Raw genomic sequence first — 25,296 nt, 5'->3', positions numbered from 1 at the left:
CGGTGTTCTTTTTAAAATAACAGGAGGGGGCGTGATCTGGAAGTGGGTTGATCTTAAAGGTTGTGGGTAGGAGTGGAAACAATTTTCAAAAACCGTAGAGTTGGCCAACGTGTCTCTCTAGCAGTTGCAACTTTGGAAAAGAGCGGTAATTTTCATCTGTTGGGCTTGAAATTCTCCATGAAAATGGCAACTTCCAGCCCTTCTGTTCAATCAACCATCAAAGTGGTTGAACCTGGTACATACTTGGTACTTGGTACTATCAGTGATGCTGGGCATTCTTTACTCTCTGAAGAGCCATCCACGAACCCTGCATTTGAAGATTGGAGTGAAGACGCACCGTATTCACCAGTATCAGAGTGGAGCCCACCCCCTTCACCACCACAACTGTGGACTATGGACACTGACAACGAGGAAGATTTTTTGTATTTCGGCGACTCTCCAGACATTGATGAGGTAGACTGGGCATGGCCACCCTTCCAAGGTCCTGAGAGATTACCGGAACCGCTATGGGATAATGATGAGGACTTACCCTATGTACCCGCGTAATCGTTGATAAAATATGAAGTTACAAGGCTTTTCTGTGAAAAAAGCATTTTATTTTTGTATATAAATAAATGTTGATGTTGTGCTATGGGATTGTATGTTTCAATTTTACTTATAATGTGCCAAATGACTACAAGAGACTACTCGAGGCAATGCCGTCCAGAGTAAGGATTTTGTTAGCCAGTGTTTCTAAGATTTTTACTCCCCGTTACGATAACCTCAGTTTTATCTGAACTTAGAAGCAGAAAATTAAAGCTCATTATGTGTCTAAGACATCCCGACAGTTTAACCAATAAAAGTGGGTATCATATGCATAGCAGTGAAAATGTACGCTATGTCTTCTAAAGCACTTATAATGTAAACAGAACTGTTCTTTGCACAGAAGCCTGTGGAGCTTCATAATTAACCTCAGTGTGTGAAGAGGCCTCTCCATTTAATAATAGCTGTAATAAAATGTTATGGTCAACGGTGTTAAACGCTACACTTTGGTCTAGCAGGGAAGATTTCCAACTTTTCAATATGAATGAATGAAGGCTGAAAACTGATTAGATTAATGTCTGATGATCTTTTTTCTGATTCTTCAAGTTTGTAACACCGAACATATTAAGGGATGATATAATAATGATAATAATAATATTAATGGATTGGATTTCATATAGCGCTTTTCAAGGCACCCAAATTGCTTTACAATGCCACTATTCATTCACTCTCACATTCACACACAGGTGGAGGCAAGCTACTGTTGTAGCCACAGATGCCCTGGGGCAGGCTGATAGAGGCTAGGCTGCCATATCGCGCCATCGGCCCCTCTGGCCATCACCATATAAGGTTCACCATATAAGGTTCACAGGAAGAGTTGAATTAGACACACATTTACTATTTTTCTTTGTACTCTTTCTTTCTTGACATGTTTAATATGATTACTATCAGAGGAGAAAATGAACCTTGTGTAGTTTAAAACTTTTATTTAATCAAACTGTAATGTTGTTGAACTCTGACGGCCGTGTCTTTTAATCTTGTCAACAAATCCTTAATCTCCTAAATGTGCCATTTATCATCTTGTAAAATGTTCCTCTGCTTCTGTTGCACATCTCCCTGACACTCTCTGTTTCACCTGCCCTGCGCAGCTGGTCCAACCCTGCCTCCTTAAACTGGTGTGTTTAAATCTCTTTACCTCTGTTGTGAACTTTACACAAAGTTTGTGGTAACAAAATCAAACTGAGGAGGAGGATCTCGTTTGAAAAACACACACTCAGGAGACAAAATAAAAAACAGTCTGCTCAAAGCAAAAGCAGAGCCCTCACAGTTGGTAGTACAATACACTGTGACGACGTACGTATTAGATACCCTCAGTCCCAAAAGCATAAATATGATAAAAATGGGATCACCGAGAATATCCTAAAAATGGCAATGAGGGGGGTGTTACAGTGAAAAAAGCAGCCAAATTTTCATCTGAAAATGTTGAATTTTAGTAAAAACAATGCTCTGTAGTTTGATACTGTCTTTACAGACAAAGCGGATGTTTAAAGCCTTTGGGCGCCCATTTGATGAAAATGCACTCGTTCTCCTTATCAGCTGGAAACATTAAAGCCGTAAAATGGCTTTTTGAACGGATAAAACTATTGAACAACATCGATGTTAGTCTGATCCAAAATTTGAATGTATGTGTGTTGAAAGTGTAGGTCTTGTTGAATTATTAAACATACTTTCTTTAATTTTTCGAGCCGCAGAAACCAAAACTTTTAATTTTCTTCTGCTTGAGTCTCGGCCTCGGGGTAGCTCTACTCATCATTGCTGAGTCAGTTGTCTGTTTGTGCTACTTTTTTCAAGGAGCAGTGGATTATTGGTAAAGGGTGACTTTATGTGTTTAGTTACTTAAGTGTAAGTACTGTGGAAAGTTTCACCTTACATACATACATAGGGCTGACAGTACAGGTTCTGAGGTAACTGTTTACAAAATGTTATAATCTATTCAAAGGTTCTTTGCAATTTTACGTTGATAAACATTATCCTTAACATATTTGGTCCAGCATAAAGTACTATGACCATCACACTGTCATTTAGAATTGTTTAAATAACTCGTGTCTTAAGTCATTCCATCACACAGAAAATAAAAAAAAAACCCACATGGTTCACTTTTATATCACAAAATGTTAGAAATATAAGTCGTTCATAACAACCTGAAAGGTTGAGAGATTAAAATGCAAACCAATGAACGCTGAAGTAGAAGACTATAATGTCACAGAGCACACGGTGTCTATTATTGTGTAGGCATGTATAAATAAGAGCTTAATTTCTTAAGAAATAAACAGGTGGAGTGGTTTTTATCAACAGTAGAAGTTACATCTGTGGCTAAACCATTGTCCCCAAAAACTTTAAAAATCTACTGTGTGTGAGGGTGTGTAAGTAAAGCATGCCCTTCACACCCGCGTGTAACAAACCATTTGTTGGGGGTTGTGGATTTGACACCTCAGCATTGTGAAAGTGGGGAAACATGTTTGTGGCTGAGGATAAGATTTCTGCTTACAACTTAGAATCTCAGTTCTAAATGAAATTCAGATGTTTTTGTATTTTTAAGTGTGGCTAATGTATTATTTGACTTCTAAGGCACACACACACACACACACACACACACACACACACACACACACACACACACAAGAACAACAACAACAACAACACAGAGAAGAAGAAGAGGGGTAGTTTTACTATGCGTCATAAAAAACGCAATCATGCATCTTCCAACTGTATCTTTCTGTTCTGGCTTTAGAATCATTGGTTGTTTACTGATCTGTACTTTGGGAGTCATACTGTTGTGATACTGGGGAGAAAAAGGGTAAGGTTTGATAGACTAAACCATTACACACACACACACACACACACACACACACACACACACACACACAAAACTTCAAAACCTAGAGAGTGAGTGAGACTGCTAGCTGTGTGGTTCAGCAATAAACTTATCTACAAATGTGTTAGTAAAGAAACTGCAAACTATAAAAGGAATCTGAATTTAAATAGAACACTAGTATAAGGTGTCTATGGAGCAAATCTCCTTCAACGTTCAAAATGACCAAAGTGAGGCCTGCAAGCGTTTCTCTCAGTTGGTTGTGTTTAGGGAAAAAGCAGCTAAATACACTGAGACTGCTCCACATTGTTAGTGAGTTAACTCTGGATATCTGTAGGTTTGTCAAACTTGTAGTGAACAAAAGCAGAAAAACAGTAAAAGATTCAGACGGTGAAAGTCTGGTTTATTTTATGAACACAATGAAACATTTTACAGTCCACAGAGCAAAGTAGCATACATGATAAATAGATACACATAACACGGACAGTGAGAAGTAAAACTCATCGTCTTACCACATGTTATATTCTGTAAGCTTAAAATAAACCACAGAAATTAGAGTTTAGTGTTTTAAAGTCATCTATTAAAAACATTACTGAAGTGACACTTTAACGATGCTTCATATCACAGTGTTTATGATGATAAAACATGTTCTCTCATTAGCAGATGTCTGCGCTGTCACTTGTCATGAAAATGTCCAGAGCCTGGGTTCAGCTTCCTCTTCAATTACCAGTGATCATTAATAGGGCCACAAAAGATTTGTTACATTATGCCCATAAACAACATGCTTTTATAGAAATCATTGTGACACAAATATTTAGATTCTTGTTTCACAATTTGCATGAACTCCAAATCTTTAGAGTTTCATATTTATAAAGTATCGCAAATAATACAATAATACCATTGTATGAGCTACACTTCTTGTAAAGATGATTGGAAACACGTTTGAAAAAGCTCCTGCTGTGACCTTCCTTCTGTGAGGGCGCACACACTCACACTCACGCACACACACACAGAGAGAGAGAGAGAGAGAGAGGGGGAGATCATTAATACAAAGCATTGGAGTCGGTTTTGGATTTTCACTTGTTGTTGGCTTTAATATGAACAGTCACATAAAATTCATTCCAATTTTTTGCCTTTGCTTCAATTAGGATGTTTCTTTAAATCTACAACACCTTCCTTTTCGAAAAGTTTACTGACATAGTAAAGAAGTAGCTAGGGAACTCAGTGAGTATGAGCAACAATAGCTTAAGGACACTATGTCCAATAAAGAGGAATTCATCATCTGCAGTTCGTGAAAAAGCGCAATATTAAAAACAATTCAGCAGACCCTCAGAGTGCGGATACATACTGTTTTCAGCTGTAGAGGTTAACTTCATGCACTTATCAACATGTAGTTTAGAGGCTTGCATTAGAGTGCTTTGGTGCTTGGGTATCTTTTATTTAGCATGGTTGTACCGTTGTGAATGTAGCTATATAAATAAATACGCTCAAGAGTCTATCGTGTGTTTGACATGCAACTAAAAATTCGAAAATATATTTTAAATCAGTAACTTTGCAAATTTAGAGGATTTGTTTTCGGACAACATATGTGTCACATTTTAAACAGGGTTTGTATAATCAGCACTGACATACAGACATTTATGTGCTGGGTATAACAGACATGCTTACCGTGTGAAAGGCCCACCGATGTCTTGGAGCAGAGAAACACGCTGTATTGTTGCTTTTCTCTGTTGTATAAGCAGCGCCCGTAGGTCAGAAACGCTGTGTGCGGGTAGCACAGTCGGCTCCAACGCACATCCAGGCATCCGTCTGAAAGAAAGGTGTCGCTGCAGCTAGGCTCTCAGGATAGTCATGCTTTTATTTATATTTGCATTCTGGTGCGTTAAACTAGCAGCCTCTGTGTCCCGCTTGGATCATCATTCCGAAAATTCAGATATTTAAATAAAATGGCGAATTGGCTAGTGATGAGGAAAGAATATGTGTTTGTTTGTTTTTAGAAGTATCACAGTTTATTTCTAAAGGAATACATGTTATTTGTGACACTGTTTGAAAACTAATAGCCTCTGTGTGTTTCAGAGCCCTAAAGAAAAAAGCAAAATACCCCTAAACTAGTTAAATTAAAAGTAAAATGCTCGTGCTGATGAACGAAAGTGTTATGCTCTCAAGGACCGATGTAAAGGGTTAGTGTGGCTGCTTAGGGCATTTTTATATAGGTGTGGGGCTTGGTTTCAGCTGGCCTCTGAGATGCAGAGATAAAGGTGTAAACAAAGGTGATGCCTGTTTGGAGGATGGTCAGTACAAAGTGTAATGGCATGATAAAAGGTGAACGTGTAATGGTGGCACCGATGGACCTAGCACAGCCGGACCTCTGCCATAAGATAAAGGAGACTGTTTGTATTGAAAACTATGGCAGTACAATTGAGATGCTGTTGATAAGGATGGCCTCTTCTGCTGACTGTAGGGGGTCTAACTGTAACCCCCTCTGTCTAAATGTTGCAGAATTAAGAATCCCTGTTTATTTCTAAAGGAATGCCTGCTGTTTGTGGTATTCTGTTTGAAACTATTAGCCTCTGTGTGTGAATATGTGTTTTTAGAAGGTGGAAAAAACTTTCTGTTTAAAAACTATTAGCCTCTGTGTGTTTCAGAGCCCTAAAGAAAAAAGCAAAATGCTCCTAAAACAGTTACATTAAATGCTGTGTGTGAATATGTGTTTTTAGAAGGTGGAAAAAACTTTCTGTTTAAAAACTATTAGCCTCTGTGTGTTTCAGAGCCCTAAAGAAAAAAGCAAAATACCCCTAAAACTAGTTAAATTAAATGCTGTGTGTGAATATGTGTTTTTAGAAGGTGGAAAAAACTTTCTGTTTAAAAACTGTTAGCCTCTGTGTGTGTTTCAGAGCCCTAAAGAAAAATACCCCTAAACTAGTTAAATTAAATCATCTATGTCTAAATAACAGAACTCTGAGACCTATACAATCCTTTAAAAAAGAGTTTAAGTAAAACACATAATGGTTTCATTAAATAAAACGCTATTAAACACATGTAAACATATGATCTCTGAACTGCAAAGTCCGTTCACGCGCACATGCACACGCAAGGTCCGTTCGCGCACACATGGACGCGGAGGGGGATGCGGGTGGGGGTGTGGGGGGTGAGGGGTGGGGGGGGGGCAAAAAAAGCTATAGGTATATTACTACTCTCAGAGGTACACAGTCGAATACCTTCTCCAAGTCTACAAAACACTGGTTGGGCAAAGTCCCATGCACCCTCAAGAATCTTCGTCTCAGGTCTCATGCATCCTTTTATTGCGGTAAGTTCGATCACTTGATATCTTCATGTCCTAAGAAAGTAAAAGGTTCTGCCCACTGGTAGATTTGGGGTTACGAGTGGGCGGAACACACATTAGCTCAAAACCCCATTTTCAGCTCCCAGTTTCACCGTTTCACTGGAGCAGAACAGAATTTAATCGACTCTGAGTTACACAGTTAAACATTCCCCTCAGGGAGTTAGATCTGCCCGTGTTTGCGCACATAACTCATCAGACAGAGCTCGTCAGATTTGTCACCTCAAGTAATCATAGGGAAACACTCACCTTTTTTATGTTCCGCTCGCCGGACACCTCACTGATTCTGGGCTTCCCCTAGCTAGAGGTACACAATCCCCACTTAGACTGGGCAGGCCAGAGAGTAGCCAACTTGAACTACAGGAAGTATTAAGCAAAAGCAAAGCCTTCACCTTGCCAATCCACAGACAGACCTTGCGATTGCGACATCAAGCTACTCCCAGGCGCTACTCTGCCATCAAGCCAGCTCTATAACCTGTCCCATCCAGAGCGCGCTGCTATGGAGAAATACATTAAAGAATCACTCGCAGCAGCCATCATTCGCCCTTGCTTCTCTCCAGTGGAGGGTAGGGTTTTTCTTCGTAGGCAAAAAGTACAGTTCAACACTCCTTCTCTCCTCTCGTTGCTGTGTCCGGAACTCTGGAACTCCGTAATGTCACGTGTCTGTTTACTGCTTCTAGTGCTAATTGTCTTTCATAGAGTTTTCCCCTCTTCCTTGTATATAGCTTTGCTCATTTTCATAGTCGCACTAGTTTGCCCACACACTTGTATATATCTCACAGCACTAGTATTTTGCCACATCCGTGTAAGTAGCCCTCATTTCATTAGTTTGCGTCTGTGGCGGGGTGTGGTCCGTGGCACAGCTGTGGGGGATCTGACCACAGAGCTCATGATATAATTACAAAAATAATCATCGACCTGCGGCCTTGGGTGTCCTGGTGCCACATATACTTATGGACACCCTTATGTTTGAACATGGTGTTTGTTATGGACAAACTCTGGTTTGCACAGTCAAGTAACAGAACACCGCTCAGGTTAAAGACCGACAGGTCGTTCCTCCCAGTCAGGCCCCTCCAGGTCTCACTGTCATTGCCCACAAGTGCATTGAAGTTTCCCAGGAGAATGACAGAGTCCCCAGGTCAAGTGCCCTCAAGCTCCTCACCCAGGGACTCCAAGAAGACTGGGTACTTTAAACTGTCGTTTGGTGCATAGGTGCAGATGACAGTAAGAACCAGTATCTTGACTCAAAAGCACAGGAAACAAATCCTCTTGTCCACTGGAAAAAAAAAAAAAAATCTCCATCATACACGTCGAGGGATACTAAGGTACCCGGCCCGCCATCTCTCACCAAGAGCGACTCCAGACTGAGACAGAGTCCAGACCTTCTTCCAGGATACTTGTTCCAGAGCCCACCCCCACCCCCCCCCTTCCCTAAAATTTTACCTTATCATGGTGGAGGGTTGGTCTGTCCTAGAGATCCCAGGGGCAATTTTGTTTTTGTTCAGGGATTTTTGACCCCTGGTGGGGTCTCGCATGGCAAATTGGTCCTTGGTGAGTAACGAAAATCTATGGAACAGTTCACCCTGCCCAGGATAGGGTACATTGGTCCCACCCTGGAGCCAGCCCTGGGGAGGGTGACCGAGGGTTTGCACCTGCTGGCCGGGCCTTAGTCAATGGGGCCAGGCTTTGCACCACCCAAACAGGGGACATGAGCCCATCCTCCTGTAGGCCCACCACCCCCAGAAGGTGCCTTGGAGGTCATGTGCAGTGTTTGTCAGGTGGCAGACCCTGGTGGACTGATCCCCATCTACACAGGAACATCACATCTCTGAATCAAAAACAATTACTTTTACCTTTTTACACTTTTTACAGAGAATTGAGAAACTTGGTTTATTAAAAATAGAAAGAGGATAATTCTTGAAAATCCCAGGGATTTAGGTATTCAGGCTCTGGTAAATACTTTGTGGTTTAACCATGGTGCTGACAGAGTTAGAAAAAAAGAAAAAAGAGTAAATATTTGACACAACTGTGTAGCCTTGGACAGGTCACTGCATGAGAAGATGAGGTGTGGGATTTATCGTCCAGTTTAGGTTTTGGAACTTAATTACTTTTCCAAGTTTAAGGTTCACCAACAGTTACAACAACAACAACCTTTATTTGTCACATACATAATTATACAGAGTACAACATGTAGTGAAATGCTTGTGTCCGAGCTGCGGAGAGGCTGCAGACATAGCTGCGCCATTCCAGGGTTTGGTTTTAAGCATGGGGGTCTAGCCAGGACCCTTACTGGAATCGAACTTGTGACTCCCGCTACAAAGGTGTGTAGTCTTACTACTACAGAAGTAGTTGATGGCCCGTACGGGGATCGAACCCGCGACCTTGGCGTTATTAGCGCCACGCTCTAACCAACTGAGCTAACCGGCCATGTTTCCAAACCAGCCAGGCCATGTTACTATTCTATACAGTTACTATAGTGACTGTAGTTACTATTTATTTGCATGAATACTGTGTACTGATACTGCCATATTTTACATGCTTGGTGTGTTTCTAATACATTTTTATGAAACTTTAAGCATTTAGTGCAATTTCATATTCAGCCTTATGATTTAGTTTTCAAAACAGGTGGTATATTTTAAATTTTTTGTATTTTCAGTCACGTTTGTGTCCACCACCTTCACTCTGCCTTTAAAGTTAGCTGAGAAGGAACCAAGGTACAGAGGGGAACACTGGACAGAATCACAAATCCTAAAAACAAGTTTGCACAACAGGGTATTAGGCATGCAATAAATTAAAAAAAAAGTACGTTACACTGTAGAAAATGATGGGCCAACTCATGTCCTGTGCAACATATTTATTTTTGCAGAAACTGCAAAAACAAAGAAACAGCAGGTTAACAGGAGTTACTCAGTGCAGCGCTGTACAGTCTCACTACACCTCTTTTAGCGACGTGTCATGTGTGCATAACACACCGAGTGCCCTCTAGTGGCTAAACTTATATCACAGCAAAATAGACATTAACAGTAGTCTTTCAAAAAAAAGTGATTTTAAGCATAAAAATAAAATGGGGGGCTACTATTTTCATCTATTCATCTTTATCATAGTGCCACATACATTTTGAGAATGAATTTGAAATAACATTAAAGTTGCCGTTTCAAGTCAAACAACTTGCACGACTGCCTTACCCTCTACAAAATGCCTAGTTTAGATGAGTTAGTGAAACAATTTTAGCATCACTCCATGATCCCAAACACACTGCCAATGCAGTACCAGAAATAAGAAGTGCTCTTGTAAACAGTGTAAAAAGTGTAGAGAATAGTGTAGTAAAAAGAGAATAATAGAAACTGTTATCATTTCTTAAGAGAGTACCACAACAGACAACACTATGAGACTCAGTATTTCTCAGCTACAACTCACTCTGCAGAAGTCTGAGTAACACAGAAATCTCTTTATCCAGTCCGTTACTGCAAACTTAAGTCTAGGGAATAGAAAAATACCTTTGCAGAGCAGCAACAAGGGGAATCTTCCCACCCTTAATTGGGGCTGCTCTATTATGGCAAAAATGATAATCACGATTATTTTCACTGAAATTGAGATCTCGATTATATGACGATATTTATTTAACAATAACAATGTATTGAATAATGGCTTAAAAGATTGTCAAAAAAATAATACAAAATAGTGTGCAAATACTTATTACAGTGGAAATGTTTGCAATATAAAAAATAAATGAAAAATGTAAACATCTATGTTTTGTGAACTTCAAAATACTGCACAATATTTGATCCACGTCTGACTCCGCGAACCCATAATGTTTCCACACCACTGAAGTCGTTTTACCTCTCTTTTCAACCAATGGCATTCTTTCTTCAGCAGCCATTATCCTCTCCTCTACAAATAACTTCTGCTTAGCTTTCCGAGCTTTCCGAGCTTCCCTCGGGTCCTCTTAATTGTGACGCGTGTTCGAAACGCAGAGAGGTGCGCTCGATTTGCCACACGGAGCAGCACGAGGGAGGTGCTAATAATCGGTTAAGTCATTTTTAATGATCGTTGAAAGCCCAGATCGTAATCTAGATTAAAATTCGATTAATTGAGCAGCCCTACCCTTAATATCAGTATCAGTGCCCCAGGGAGCTCCAGACCGAGGCCTATCCACACACACAGACATTGTGGAAAGACACACATCCACATCCACCCCACCCTCTAAAGCAGGGGTCCCCAATCCCAGTCCACAAGGGCCGGTGTCCCTGCAGGTTTTAGATGTGTCCATCAAAGCTGATTTAAATGGATAAATTACCTCCTCAGCATGTCTTGAGGCCTGGTAATGAACTAATCATATATAATTCAGGTGTGTTGACCCAGGGTGAGATCTAAAACCTGGAGGGACACCGGCTGGGATTGGGGACCCCTGCCCAATCCCAGTCCACGAGGCCCCTGCCCCCAGGAGCGCGCTCCCCCGACGGACGTAAACAAACATACAGAGAGAAACAAAAGGGAGAGGGAGAGAAAACACGATATCGTGGGCCGGCCGAGGACCGTCGGACCTTGACAATATCACATTAGTACCTGAAGCAGAGAGGACCAATTATCACAGATATAAGTTAAACTGCAGTTTCATATACATTTATAATTTACAGAGTACCTAAAATAGTACTTTCCTACTGGCACAAGGTGGGGCTATGAACCAAATGATATGTGAACTGCTGTGAAGAGAGACACATACACTAATCAGGTACGCCTTGCCAGTATAGGATTGCACCCCCTTTTGCCTTCGGAATTTGAGTGCAGTGAACTTATCACCAGCTTTTGATGAAAGAACATATGCTGAAGCTCACAGTACTTTTCCATATTATTGCAAATCTGTGAGATGATCTTAAAAATACTGTTCTTCCTTAAACTGTGTAATCAGTGCATGCCTCCTGTCACAGTAAAGCCATTCATTAACTGCACAATTAAAGACTCCAAAATGTGAATTTAGAAGATTTTGCTCTCTGCAACAACATACTCTGCTGCACACATGAAACTTTTATTGTTTTCATGTCAAAACCACATAATCTTGAGACAAGATTTGAAGGTCATTTCTCTCTGTTGAATCTCCTCATCTTGCCACTGTGCTGTGATCTTGATTCTGTTATCTTCACAAAAGATGTATTCTTGTTTGGGTTTTCCCATTCACAGTTTCCTGTTTGCTGGCATGGGTGCTGTGGTGCTCTGCTCATGCTGCACCAGGGGTGTGTCAACCTGCAAAATTCTTTCCTTACTGCACACCCCCATTGGCCTCAACATTGCTTGTCTCTATTTCAGCAGATTCCCAGTCCCTCCCTTTTTCCCCTCCTCTCCTGTCCTTTTAGGTTTCCCGGAATTGTTGCCAATTGGTTCAGTTGGTTTTCACCTGTTATCCTTTCACCTGTTTGAATGATGAGCAAACACCGAAACTGCCCTCTGCACACACCAAGAAATGCCCTTAACATTTTTTGTATTTATTCTTTATTACTTTTGATTTCAACCCAGCAGTTATGAGAAGTCATGTGACTACAGATTAGCAGTCGTCGTTATTTTATACACTTTTATTTTGAGTTAATCCCTGTTAGTGCTGCAGAGAGTCAAGGTTTATTTATTTATTTTATGACTTTATTGGTTTCATCACACTACTTTTGGAACCTTGCACCATGTAGTCAAAGTTGAGAAAAGTACCTGATCTACAGATCAGAGACTCTGGGTGATTTACTTGGAGATTTAGTGGGCTTGTTGTGTTGCTTTCACCATTGTGGTGTTCTGAATGTGAATCAAACTGGATGTTAAAATGTCTTATTTTTTATATGGTTATACAACAGCACTGATGAATTCACTCATAGCCATCATTTGGCACAAGCTGGATGTGAAGCAGCCAAAAAAAAAAAAAAGTAAACTAAACAAACATTGTTCTGGTTACATATCAAACTGATGAGGGTGTGTTAGGTAGTTTCCAGTATTCATCTGAACAACATTTGAAATCATGCTTTTAATAAGGAGATTCATTTCTACACCGAATAATGGACATTGTGGTGAACATCATTTACATGCTTAACCTTTATTTGAACTTTTAGGTTTACAGATTAAACCCAACTCAATTTAGCATGATAGTTCCCCATCTTAAACGTCCTATTTTTGCACCCATCCCGACCTGTCTGTGATAACTAGAAGTGAACAAAGCTGCCTGTCAAAGTCTGGGTCTTCGTATGATAAGTTAAAGTCATAGTCAACTTTTCTTTTATAATGTCTTTTAGTTCATCCACAGATTCTGGGTGTGAGAATAAAGTCAGTTTTCTCACAATTTCTTTGGAGACATGAACATGAAGTAATAGGAATTCAGAGAACATTCCCTAAAGTTAGAAAAGAAAAGAGAAGAGTCGTTACTTTTTGGGGGGGTTTCACCCTGATCTATTTGGTTGCATGTGGCTTATTCCAAAAGCAATATTAATCTTACCAGTGTCTGATCAAAATGAATCTTTTTTTGTGTCAACAACAGATGTCCATCAACAGCATAGTATATAACAGGAACATGCAAACATAAATGTTGAAAAAAGTCTAAACGTGAGCATGAACATGAATCTGAGCAATAGCAGAAATTCTGTGACCTAATGTGACTTTGACATTAAGATCTGTTATCTGTTTGATAACTATTCTTTCAAGAATTTTTCATATGAAAGGAAGGTTAGAGATTGGCCTATAATTATCTAAGACCACTGGGTCAAGAAATGGCTTTTGAAGTAACGGTTTAACTGCTGCCAGCTTGAAGGCCTGTAGTGCTGATAGTTAGTTTTACTCGGTGTTGATTCATTTAAACGAACATAATTATCCTGCAGTAACAAGGTTTCTGTAAGGCTCAGTAAATCAGTTTGTTGATCAATTATTAACACGTGTACTAACAGAGTCTTGGAAGAGAGAGAACTACGGTTTATTTATCCACATTTTACTGTTTTACTATTTGGTGTAGATGTGGATATTGTATTGTTCTTTATTTGTGATTTGTCATGTTTAAGTCTGTTTTTTGCTGGTTTTTAGTTTGTTTTTTGTCTGTTTGGGAGCTGACACAGTCTCTAAGGGGATAGGGTTTGGGGGGGATAACAGGAGGACAGAAGCTGCAGAGAGGCGTGTAAGACTGCAACTCTGCTTCCTGGTCCCAACTCTGGATAGTCATATTTTGAGGAAGTTTAATAAATTAGGCCAGATTTCTAGAAATGAGAGCTGCTCCATCCAAAGTGGGATGGATGCTGTCTGTCCTAACAAGACCAGGTTTCCTCCAGAAAGTTTCCCAATTACCTATAAAGCCCACATAATTTTTTGGACACCACTCAGACAGACAGCAATTTAAGGAGAACATGCGGCTAAACATATCACTCTCGGCTAATCACTGTTAGTATGTGTCAGGTTTCTCAGTAGGCAGGGCAGAGCAAAATGAAGAAATTGCTACGCCAAAGCAACCCACTCAGCTACCCAGTGACTGAAATAGCAATACACCATCCCAGTGAATACTGGGTAATTACCCCAAATGTGTATTTGGTGGTACAACATTAAGATCATTTAATCCTCCATGGTACTGCACTCGACTGTGGCTGGAGTACTCAGTTGTATAGGATACATGCTTCTGTTTCCCCTGTCGGAAATATTGCAGCACTGTCAAAAGCAGCACTTGATCAAGACAAGGGGCTACAGAGACAAAGTGCAATCCATTACATAAAAAATACTTATACAGTGCACCCCACTCCTTTCTCGCCTCCATTGTTACCATGTGCCTCTTTTGCATTTCTGTTTGCCCACTCATCAATGCATCTCTAGAATCGGCCCAGACAGATGGTCTCTACATGCATGGTTCCCAGCATGAAGGGGGAAGTGTGATGGTGTGGGGGTGCTTTGTTTTCGACACTGTTGGGGATTTATTCAAAATTGAAGCCACACTACTAGCACACTACTAGCAACTAGCATGACTACCACAGCATCCTGCAGCAACATGCCATCCTATCTGGTTTGCGTTTAGTCGGACCATCATTAAATGCAAATTATAAGTCTGTATCATAACATCTGGTCTAATAACCAGCTGTTGAGTTAATTATTAGGTATGCCCTCACTGTCATTTGTTATGCTTTTATTTTGTAAGGATGCTTCCTGTTGTGCACGGAGTATGCGCGAGTTAATAAAAACAATGGCACCCTTTGGTGTGAATGTTCCGGTGAAAGCCGATGCCCCACGTGTGATTATTCCTCCGTCTAGATAATAAGTATCTTCAATATTCATGCAGATTCCGCTGGAAGACCCGTCTCTGCTAACAGGTTATGGGCCCAGTAACCAGTGTTGGGTAAGTTACTTTAAATTAGTAACTTAGTTACATTACTAGTTACTTCTCTAAAAAGTAACTCAGTTACTTCAAGTTACTCGTTACTTTCAAAGTAACTAGTTACTAGGGAAAGTAACTTTGGTTTTACTCAGAATTCTCTTGTTAATGTGTTGCTTCTGTAACTGGATACCCAGCCAGACTGCCAGTCTTCTATCTTGCTTACTTGCCACAAGTGCACTGTGCCACCTACCAATAGAAAGGAAAAAATAATGTGCACATTTCCACGAGAGAAATCCCACGCCTGGACCGTCGTTGACCGCCACATGATTCTAGCCTGCTTTTTACATCCAACACAAAAACTGCAGTCGTGGTGCTTTCAACTGTACTCAGAACTCGGAAATTCTGCCTTCTGAATAGGAAGATGTAGGTAACACCAGACTGCAGATGAGCTGCATACAGGGCTGGACTGGGTTAAAAAAAATCATCCCGGGCATCTTGACTGGAGACCGGCCCACCATTATAGGAAAAATCATAAAGCCTTTGAATGAAAATAAACACTGTTGTGACAGTGATGTACACTGTTCTGATGGTATATATGTATCAATCTATCAATTGTTTGTTGTAAGACTCAGATAATTATATTTTTAAAAGCTAGACATTTTAAATGAGAATAAGAAAGAAAAGTATTTCCTTGTGCCCCCCTTTCCCTGTTAATGCCCTACCTGCCCCCCTGGCAACACTTTGCTAGATCCGCCCCTGCACAGTTACCAGCTGTCAGCTACATAGAAAAGGATCCTGGTGTTATTTGTCTCTCAGAAACAGTTCATAACTTCCTTCAACTCATTCATGTCACCTAAAAGGTAAACCTGTTTCTCCATCACCTGTTCAGCTCTGATGATTCAGTAAGGACATCTCCTGGTTTCATCTTCATGTTTCCCTCTCACCAGATAACCAAACCGACATCATGACCAGCAGCTTTACAGCTGTGGCTCCAGCAAACATCAGCTGATACTAGAAATTAATATTAAATAAATTCTAACAACAGCTGATCAAGCTTAAACGTGCTGCTGTTGTTTAGCGCGACATCCGCTGGATTCCTCTTTAGTGGGCGATAAATAAACAAGAGAAAAAGCCGATCAGCTGATCACTGATCAGTTTCATGATTGAAGTAGCAACAGGAGAGGAGGGGAGAGAATGAGAGAAGAAGAGGCAGCTGACAGCGTAAACAGAATAAATCCAGCTTTGTGTCTTTTTATTGTAGCTACAGTCCGGGACAAACTGTTCCTTTTCACCTCAATACCAAACGCTGTAATATTTTCTCTGAATACAAGACGATTCCGTTTTTTAGGGCACGTTTGGCAACTCTAATAATTAACTGTATGAACAAAATAAAGTTCGACATCAGTAACATAGCACCCACCCAGCTGTATAGAAACTCTGTCATGCTAGCTAGCACGCAGTACGAAAAAAGTCAGCACAACGAAAATAAACTCCACCTAAACTTGGTTTATATCTGACCCAGATAGACTGCAGGTCATAACTTCTTACCTGAAGTTCAGTTCACCTGACACTCTCGGACAGGCGGCTGCTTCGGGTCTCTCCTCTTGCCTCCCTTTTCCTTCATCAACCTGCTGGCTTCCACCACTTGCTAATGTTATTGAATCTGTGGAAGCTCCGCGATAGCCACCACACGAAGTAACGAATAACGAGCCTTTCTAAATCCCAGTAACGAGTAACGCGTTCCTGGTTTGGGCATAATAACTAGTTACCGTGCTCGTTACCACAATAATAACGTAGTTACTGTAACGCGTTACTTAATAACGCGTTAGTCCCAACACTGCCAGTAACATATTGAAGCTACGCTAGGAGAAAGTTTACCACCAGAAAAGTCGCAAAGTACAGCGTGTTTGGTGAGGACTAGCATGCTAAGTTAGCACCATGAGTAAGCGTGCCGGTGAACCCAGTGGCCGATGGGCAAGGTTGGTTTTTGACGGAGATGAGAAGAATTATGAACTGTGGGAGACAAAATTTTTGGGACATCTTAGATTACAAGGTCTAAAAGAGACAATATTGAAAAGTGATGACGAAGATGAGGATGATGAAGATAAGAATGCCCAGGCCTATGCAGAGTTAATACAGTTCCTGGATGATAAGAGTTTATCGCTCGTGATGAGAGAAGCTGCCGATGATGGACGCGAGGCACTGAAAATTTTAAGAGACTATTATACAGGAAAAGGTAAACCAAGAATTATCAGCCTTTATACTGAACTGACTTCTCTGAAGAAGGCAAGCAGTGAGAGCGTCACGGAGTACATCATACGCGCAGAGACATTTATTACAGCCCTGAGAAATGCTGGAGAGACACTTAGTGATGGTCTGCTTGTAGCGATGGTGTTAAAAGGTTTACCAGAAGCTTTTAAACCCTTTTCTGTCCACATAACGCAAAGTGAATCAGAAATCAAGTTTGCGGAATTTAAAATAAAACTCCGCAGTTATGAGGACACTGAGAAAATGCGGTTAGTGGAACAAGAGGATAACATCATGAAGGCGAGAGTGCAACCTAGCGCGAGACCCGCAGCAGCTGCTAGTGACCACAAGAGAGACATGTCAGACATAGTCTGTTTTAAGTGTGGCCGGCGGGGACACAAGGCCAGAGCATGCCGCTACAAACAGTGGTACGGTCACTGTAGAAGCAACACCCATCGAGAGTCGACTTGCAGGAGACGACAACGGAATGATGAAGCACGCACAGCCTCGGAGGAGGGCGGCAACGCAGAGAGCGACGACACCTATGTCTTTCGGATGAGCGATGACTACGCAGAACCTCAACAGCGACAGGACATCAGGACCAAAGGCCTGATGGTGGATACTGGCGCAACTTCACACATCCTGAATGATCAAACAGCGTTCAAGAAATTTAATGACGACTTCCAGCTGGGAACACACTGTGTGGAATTAGCTGATGGCATCAGGTGTAAAGGAGTGGCTGAAGGCGGAGGAGATGCAGAGGTTTGCTTGATTGACAGCAGAGGGAGACAGTGTAAAACAACACTGAAAGACGCTCTATACATTCCCTCATTTCCACAGAATATTTTCTCTGTGAGAGCGGCCACCGCGAATGGAGCTACTATCATCTTTAAGAAAGGAAGGAACGTCCTTCAACACATCCACATCTACATCCATGAGCACAACAGACTTTATTACCTTGAAACTGTAAGTGAGTATGATGATAAGTGTAATAATTGTTTTGATGTGCAGACATGGCACGAAATTTTGGGACATTGCAATCATAGTGACATTCTGAAGTTACAAAATGTGGTTGAAGGTATGAAAATCAAGGGGAAAACAGACAACCAAAGTTTGAACTGTGAGGTGTGTATCCAGGGAAAATTTGTCCAGACTAGGAATAGAAACCCTGACAGAAGAGCCGAGAAACCTCTCGAGCTGGTACATACGGATCTAGCAGGGCCGATAGATCCAGAGTCACGAGATGGACACAGATATGCATTATTGTTTACCGATGACTTTTCCGGTGCAGTATTTGTATATTTTCTCAAAAACAAAGGTGAAACAATGCAAGCAACTGAGATCTTTTTGGCCGATACAGCCCCACACGGGAAGGTAAAGTGTATCAGGTCAGACAACGGCACAGAGTTCATGGCAAAGAGTTACCAGGCATTGTTAAACAAACACGGAATAAGACATGAAACTTCAGCCCCATATTCCCCTCACCAGAATGGTACAGCAGAACGCGGCTGGAGAACACTTTTTGATATGGGAAGGTGCATGCTTATTGAGAGTGCCGTACCAAAGGAACTATGGACGTATGCAGTTCAAACAGCGGCTATTGTGAGGAACAGGTGCTTTAACAACAGGACAGGACAGACACCTTACTTTTTGCTGACTGGGCGAAAGCCTAATCTATCCAGAATGCGAAAGTTTGGGTGTGAGTGTTATGCTTACAAGCAAGACAAGGGTAAGCTGCATTCTAGGTGTACAAAAGGGATTTTTGTAGGCTACGACAAAAACAGTCCAGCATACAAGGTTTATTTCCCAGACAGCGCTAAAGTGCAAAAGTTTAGGCTGGTTAAGTTTGTAACCAAACACAATGAGGAAAAGCAAACACAAACTGATACGACATCTGAGGATGAGGACATACAGGTGTGGGAGAGACCAAACATGAACAGGGAAAGTCCCAGTACCAGTTCACAGGAACCAGGTACTGACAACCAACCAGAAGTGAACAGTCAGATGCCACTTAGTGATGAGACTGAAAACTCCAGAAGGTATCCTTCTAGAACAAGAAAGAAACCAGATTATCTAAATGAATATGAGTCAGGAGAAGACATTGATGATCAAGTGCTGACTAACATAGACTACTGTTACAGACTGATAAGTAACTCACCCGTGACATTCAGTGAAGCTGTAAAGTCACCCAACTCTAAAGAGTGGAAAGCAGCTATGGATGAGGAAATGCAATCCTTAAAAGAGAACAACACCTTTACCCTAACAAGCTTACCTGAGGGAAAGAAAGCAGTGGGGGGTAGATGGGTCTATGTGAAGTAAAACAGTGGTGATGGATCAGAAAAATATAAAGCACGGTACGTAGCTAAAGGTTACAACCAGTGTTTTGGAATAGACTATGACGAAACTTTTTCTCCGACTGCTAACCTGACAAGCATAAGAGTATTGATGCAGTGTGCGATGCAAGAAAACCTGATTTTGCATCAGATGGATGTAAAAACTGCATACTTGCATGCACCAATAGACTTTGAAGTTTACGTTGAGCAGCCGGAAGGCTATGAAGTAAAAGGGAAAACGAATGAGAAACTGGTCTATAAGCTGGAAAAGTCACTTTATGGGCTTAAACAGTCAGGCCGAAACTGGAACAGGACATTACATGACTATTTGATAGAGAATGGTTTCATGCAGAGTCCTGTAGATCATTGTGTTTACACAAGGAAAACAAGAAAAGACAAAGTGATCATGATCATATGGGTTGATGATATTATTATTGCAGCCAGTGATGAAAGTGTTTTGAAAACTGTGAAGGGAATGCTAACTGCAAGGTTCAAAATGAAAGATATGGGGAAACTCAAACATTTTCTTGGTATTGATTTTGAGCAAACCAAAGACTGTGTAAAAATGTCACAAGAGAGATATGTAGAAAACATACTGGAAAGATTTCAAATGCAAGACTGTAAACCAAGATCAACTCCTTGTGAACAAAAGTTGAACTACAATGATGATGCTGAGAAAATGAAAAATGTCAGAATGTACAGAGAGGCAGTAGGTAGCCTTATTTACTTGACCTCTTGCACATGACCGGATTTGAGTTTTGTTGTGAGTAAGCTGTCACAGCACTTCAAAGAGCCAACTGTGGAACATTGGACTACTGTTAAACATGTTCTAAGGTATTTGAAACAATCAAAAGACAAGACATTGTGCTACAGGAAAAGTGACAAAGATTTGAGAGTACAAGGTCACAGTGACTCAGACTGGGCTGCAGATGTGACTGACAGGAGGAGTACTACAGGTTACTGCATAAGCCTGAATGAAGAAGGTACTTTGGTGTCTTGGCGAACAAAGAAGCAGCCAACTGTTGCCTTGTCAACTTGTGAAGCAGAGTACATATCTTTGGCAGCAACAACACAAGAATGTCTGTACTTGACACAACTGTTGCAAAGCATGTATGAGCATCAAAAGGGACCACCAAAGATTTTTGAGGACAATCAAGGGACTATCGCATTGGCAAAGAATCCTGTTAACAGACAGAGGTGTAAGCATATCGATATCAAGTATCATTTTGTAAGATCAACAGTTAATGCTGGAAATTTGATATTGGAATATTGTTCGACAGGTCTGATGGTGGCCGATGTTATGACAAAGCCAGCAACAAAGGGGAAATTGTTGAAGTTTGAGAAATATATGTTTGGAGTGTAAACAAATAGTAAAGAAAAACTGTTTCTGTTGGAATGTATGCAAAACTGACAACGTGAGTGCAAGTGGGGGTGTTGAGTTAATTATTAGGTATGCCCTCACTGTCATTTGTTATGCTTTTATTTTGTAAGGATGCTTCCTGTTGTGCACGGAGTATGCGCGAGTTAATAAAAACAATGGCACCCTTTGGTGTGAATGTTCCGGTGAAAGCCGATGCCCCACGTGTGATTATTCCTCCGTCTAGATAATAAGTATCTTCAATATTCATGCAGATTCCGCTGGAAGACCCGTCTCTGCTAACACCAGCTGTTTGCGAGCTGGTTATTAGATGCCCTTCAGCCAGCCAGAGAATCCCCTACCGCCCTGCCCTCTCCTCCCTGTGCCGCAAGCAGCAGGCGTACCTCGCAAACAGACGGCGCCCTTACTCCTCGCAAATGGGCGATAGAAAACCGATCGGTGCTCATGCAATCCCAAAAATGCGCTGGCATGATGTCGTTGCAGCATGGGTGCAATCAACTTTTTTTTGATGGCCCGTGATGCCCCCCCCCCCCCACACACACACACGATGCCGCCCTGGGCAACGACCCAGGTCGCCCATATCAAAAACCACTACGGTTCAGGTGAACTACTTTGGGATGAGATTGATCGTAGAGTTAAGGGACAAGAGCCAACAAGTTCCCAGCATTTCTGGGAACTGCTTCAAGACTGTTGGAAAACTATTTTAGGTGACTACCTTCTGAAGCTCAAAGGGCCCCTACTTGGAAGAATCTAAAATATAAAACACATTTTGAGTTATTTCACATTTTTTGGTTACCACATAATTCCATATGTGTTCATCTACAATGTAAATACTCATGGAAATAAAGAAAAAACATGAAATAAGAAGGTGTGTCCAAACGTTTGATTGGTGTCGTACACTGAATTTGATAAGGAGTGATTAAACAACTGAAACTATCTTCCCTACTTACCCATGTCTTTGTACTTACCGTGTACATTTTAACACAGTAACAATACAAAAGAAGACAGGAATGCTTTCACTTCGTTTTTTAAAAAGATGTTAATAATGGCTTGAATATCATCATAACCGAAAAATCCCAATGATGACACGTTAGCGTTTTATTTCCTTGTTAAAACGTAACAACGAACTGACAACAGCCTGCCTCCAACCCCGAGTGGGAGGTATAAGTAGAGTAAACAAACCGTCACCTCGCGTAATCTTTGGACGGAGAAGCTGGAAGGAAGGCACATTCGCCTCCTGAACAAAGCCATGGCAGGAGTCGCCGTTATCACGCCTGCAGGTCAGGTGCATCTGATGCCGCTGCACACCGAAATGCTTAATATGGCCGTGAGTTCTTTCATAGTGGAAATGCTGGAGACGATCGTCATCCTAGGTAAATAACCAAAAATGTGAAAACAAATACATTTTCAAAAATTGGGGGGGGGGCAAACATCTTAAACAGATTTGTTTTGCTTGAAAAGTCACACACACAGTTAGCCTACTTAAATCTGTATAGCTAATACTGATAAAATCCCTCAGCTGCTAACTCGCAACAACGATCACCATTATTTTAAACAATAACCTCTAATGCCACTCACTCTAATGGAGGGAACATGTTATAATTATTTATGACATATTTGTAGTTATGTTTAGTCTGAAGGCTGCAAAGTCAAATCCTCTCTGTCCTGTCTTAAGGTGTTTTAGCAACACGTTCTCACTCCCAACTCGTCAAATGTGTGACGCATGGTCAGGCTCCCTCTGCTTCACTTATGGACGCGCAGGGTACCCCCCTCGCGTCGAGAATTGAAGTGCAGGGTCCTCCTATTGAATACTATAGCGCTCCCTAAACGTTGTTTATCGACGAAAAGAGATTTCCGCGCAAGAGCCTGTTGTTCGTATATTTATATATTTCCGAAATCACATTGTAGTGACGTGTACTGAACACAATATATTATATAATGTAAGCAACTACCTGAGAAACAGCAGATACAGCAGATAAATTAATTATAGGCCATTACTTTTGCATTTATGGAGGGAGAGGTGTATGCTGGGTAATGGCACAGCTAGCGACTGGGTGACTTTATTCACCCGCTTCGGATGTTATCAGTCCATACAATGGGCGTTATTAGCAGAAATCAGTCCCATAGATGTGGGCCATCCACCTGCTAGATTGTTCAGAAGCTTGTTCTCATCCATCCAGATGGAGGATCACTAACAGGAGCGTGGGAAGACTCCAGAATCCACTCTGGCTGGAATCCGGTGGATACAGCAGTGTTACAGGTAAGACCATTTAAACGGACAGCATTTATAGAATGACTATTAAAAGTCAGCGAGTGTCAATAATGTTAATGTGGTTATGTTAGTAATACAGCGAGTGCTAATATAACAGCTTTAAGATGCATTTGTAGATATTATTACGTGTTTTACCGTCTTTATGGTGCTAGCTTAAAGTTACGGTGTAAATGTTAGCTTATATTGTAGTAAAGCTGTTACTGTTTAAACGATGTTAGCACAGAACTAGAAAGTGCATTTTCTGAAGAAACTGCAGTGTGAATGCTTGAATTTGAATGTATGCGCTGAAATGAATTAATTGCTGAATTTTAAGTTAAAAATAAAAATGTTGAATGAGCTGGAAAATACAGAGTTTTTAACCTGAAAACAAAAGTGCAGAACTTTTGAAAGCTGATGTTCACACAAAAGAAGTTGGAAAATAGCTGAAAAGTTTTAAAATTAAAATTTGGAAAACCTAAGAAATGAGAACAGAAAATTTAGAGTCAGAAAACATCTGAATGAATATTAAAAGTTCATATTCTTTGAATCACTGAATGACTAAAGTGTAATCCCTCCACTTGGATCCACACACTTTTAAAGGTTTACATCTCTGAGCTTTGAAAGACATGCTGTTGGAAAGAGAACAACGATGGCTTCGTTTTGAGGGTAAAATGATGGCTGTAGACCAAACACTGTGGACACAGCAGCAGTTGAAAGAGAAGTGTTTAAGATGAATATTGGCAGAGTGAGAGAGAGCTCGTTAGGCAGGAAGGGAGGTGTGAGCCTGGTTGCTATAGTGACTGCACCCACTGGCTCCATACATACGCGCACAGACATGCACCTCACTTTTGCTGCTTAAAATGAACAGAAAAGTCAGCCCCAAACAAATCCTTCCCAAATGAAAAGTACATGTCATATTGACAAAATTCTTTCACCGTGAGCGGCAGCAATGTCTAGTCTACCTAATTCTCAGTTTTCATGCCTGTGGAGTTTATTATATGGACGTGGTGACAGTGTAAAGACAGCCTGCTCTTCTGATTTTCAAAGGAAGTTTCTGAGCCATTTTAACATTGGAGTCTGTGGAGGAGTTGGAGGGAGGAGTCTGTGCTTTGGTGACATTTATGAAAGAACCATAACACCTAGTACAATAGTAAACACATTGGATGAAAGAGGACAGCGATGGCTACGTTTTGAGGGTAAAATCATACCTGTAGAAAAACGCTGCGGACACAGCAGCAGTTTTAAAAAAAGATTTTAAGATGAATTTTTTTCGCTCCTCTCACTCTAGCAGTTGAGCTGTCTCACTCTAGCCCCAACATTCCGTCCCATACACACCCATTATAAACTCTGAAACGGCTGAAAAAACATCATGAAACTTGAACTGGAACTGAAGAAAAAGTATAACAGATATTGAAAAGATAAATACAAGTTGAATAGTTGAATGTCTTGTCTTCATTTTAAAGTTTGAATGGTGGATCTATGTCAATGTATGTGGAAGTAGATACAGTTTAAAGAGGAGTAAGTTGAATGAGAATTTGAAGGGTCTCCCCATTGAAATACATGGGAAATTTTTGTTGAAAAAAGTTGAATAATTTTAAAAATATAAATGTTATAAATGAGAAAAGTAGAAGCAGTCATGTCCAAAAGAAGAGGAATCTAACAGTGTTTGAATGGTTTTTCTAAGTTGAACGGTTTTGAAGGAGATACAGTACAAAAAACGTACGGAATAGATAATAATAAAATAGAACTAGAAAGTGCATTTTCTGAAGAAACTGCAGTGTGAATGCTTGAATCTCAATGTATGCACTGAAATGTATTAATTGCTGAATTTTTAGTTAAAAATTTTGAATGAGATGAAAAATACAGAAATTTGCACCTGAAAACAAAAGTGCTGAACTGCTAAAAGCTGACAACCACAGAGAAGAAGTTGGAAAATAGCTGAAAATGTTTTAAATGTAAATTAGAAAAACCTGAGTAATGAGAAAAGACTATTTAGAGGCAGAAAACATCTGAATGAATATTAAAAGTTCATATTCTTT

The 25,296-nt window shown here is 40.7% G+C and overlaps 1 long non-coding RNA gene and 1 other non-coding gene across 2 annotated transcripts in view; one reads left to right on the top strand and one right to left on the bottom strand.

Annotated features, from left to right (window-relative positions):
• Positions 1 to 9,087: 9,087 nt before the first annotated feature.
• On the bottom strand, positions 9,088 to 9,161 carry trnai-aau. The gene has a single exon. It is a non-coding gene; the product is annotated as a tRNA-Ile (tRNA).
• A 14,047-nt stretch (positions 9,162 to 23,208) lies between these two features.
• Positions 23,209 to 25,296, top strand: part of LOC120437655 — an 8,360-nt gene continuing 6,272 nt past the window's right edge. Inside the window, exon 1 of the long non-coding RNA XR_005611324.1 lies at positions 23,209 to 23,266. This is a non-coding gene — a long non-coding RNA (uncharacterized LOC120437655). The remainder of the gene's footprint in view (positions 23,267 to 25,296) is intronic.

The sequence above is a fragment of the Oreochromis aureus genome, linkage group 3 (assembly GCF_013358895.1).
Source record: "Oreochromis aureus strain Israel breed Guangdong linkage group 3, ZZ_aureus, whole genome shotgun sequence".
In the NCBI taxonomy this organism is placed as follows: Eukaryota; Metazoa; Chordata; class Actinopteri; order Cichliformes; family Cichlidae; genus Oreochromis; species Oreochromis aureus.
The sequence above is the reverse complement of the archived record's forward strand: the minus strand, read 5'-3'. Positions and strand labels throughout refer to the sequence as shown.